Consider the following 2,065-nt stretch of genomic DNA (forward strand, 5'->3'; position numbering starts at 1 on the left):
AAGATTAGTGTCTAACCACTGTGCTGTGCTGAAGAGAACAACAGAAATGGTACTAGTGATCATGATGGCATTCTCACGCAACGTAGTGTGGCCTAGCCTTGTAAACTGCATGTCAAAGATTCAGTTTATTGCTAAACCAGACACAGATTTAGTTAGTATTGAAAGCTAGCCATGAGGTTTGATTACTTCACCTGGTTGTAAGCAAGTGCTATAGAAACAGCACCTCGCATGAGACCAGACCACCAGATTGTGACCTGTGAAACAAGATCATAGGAGACGGGAGTCATGTACCAAGGAAGGCTCTGAAAAGAAATTGAATCAGGGAAAGAAAACACATACTTGTTGCTTCATGTCAATTTTCACATGTGGGGATTTCTGGAGCAAATTGGATAAGAATGAGAGGGAAAACAAATGCTGCTCTTCTAACTAGGATAAGTCCTAGAAGCACTGAACTGATCCCAACTGATTTTCCAGGACTAATGAATCAAGAGACCAAAAATGTTAATTAAAATTTTCATGTTTTACAAAGTTTATTAATCTATAAATGTTAGTATTACCTTTGGCTTATGAATCGCCACTTCTCTAGTCCAGTGCATCCATCCCAACATAAAGGAATATAAATATCTCAGCAATGAATGACAATGTTGCAAAAACATGCTCGCAATAGGTTAATTCAGATCAGCAATCTCATAATAAATCAAACATGTTGAAATTTTTGACGTACTTGGTTGTGACTCTTGAAAATAAAATTATTAGTATTGGAATTAATTGCATCAGTAATGAATAGACATGGAAAAATACCTCCATTAAAATTAAAAGGAGATTCTCACCTCAACAAGCATGTATGAAAGGTAAGCCATCAGTATCATAAGAGCAACCCTAACCTAAGACATGATTAGACAATAAACACATTCCTCAATTTCCCCAATCTGAGAATAGAATTAACTTCCTAAGATTACGAGGAGAAAAAACCCTAACCTGAGACATGATTGCAGCGAGCAGTGAGGATTACAGCAGAGACGGCTCAGGCAGAGCAGCGAGGACGTGAGGCATTGACGAGCCGACGACGACCATCGAGCAGCGACGACAACCAGAGACGGCTCAGGCTGCGCAAGGCAGAGAAGAGGGATTACAGCAATGGCGGATCCGGCAGCGCAAGATAGAAACGGCAACAGCAGCGCAAGGCAGAGATAGCTCTAGAGGTGCAGGAAGCGGCGGTGGCGACTTCTCTCTCCATTGTCGCCTTCTCCATCTTTCTCTTCTTCCTCCTTCGATGGCGGATCTCTCTTTCTCTCATTCTCTTCGTCATTCTCCGTGTCCCTCCCCATAGCCGTGCTCACTTTTTTCAACATAATGTAGAACCCTAGACCTAGTCCCTTTCCTTGCTCGTTCTCGTTTGAGAAATACTTCTATTATTTCCTGATAAGTTGGATTTGTTTTATTTCAAATTCGGTGAAAAACTGGAAAGTGGAAACTGGGAAGCAAAGCTAAATAATGTACCAATTATAAGATTTATTTTCGAGGAAGGTATTAAAAATTTTAGGCAACACTTAGGAGACGAAATTTAAAATAAATTTAAAGACAACATTTATAAAATGTAACATATTGACTTTATAATAATTGTCTTATATATTTGATAGAGCAACACTTGTTAAGTGTCTTTTAATTTATTTAAGACATCACTTATAATATGTTGATTAAAAATATGTTGCAATAACTCTATTTATTAGCAATTAGTATAAAGTGTTGTCTATTTTTATTTTAGACAACTCTTTTAAAATGTTGTCTTGAAAATATGTTGCAATAGATAAAAAATGTGGTAGTGATAACCAAGTCCACAACCAAGTCTTATTATACTTTAATAAACCTCTTAATATACTTTAATTCTCATCTTACTTTTTAAGTGTCAATTCACATGTACACACATTTATCTAGATGTATTTTGTTATAGTTAAATTGGTTAAACTTAATTATCAAAACGATTGGTTATATAGTATTATTCTTTAATAAAATATATTTTAAATTTTAAAATGACAATAATAATAGTTATAAATTTAGGAAATTT

The sequence above is a fragment of the Arachis ipaensis genome, chromosome B01, assembly GCF_000816755.2.
Source record: "Arachis ipaensis cultivar K30076 chromosome B01, Araip1.1, whole genome shotgun sequence".
Classification (NCBI taxonomy): Eukaryota; Viridiplantae; Streptophyta; class Magnoliopsida; order Fabales; family Fabaceae; genus Arachis; species Arachis ipaensis.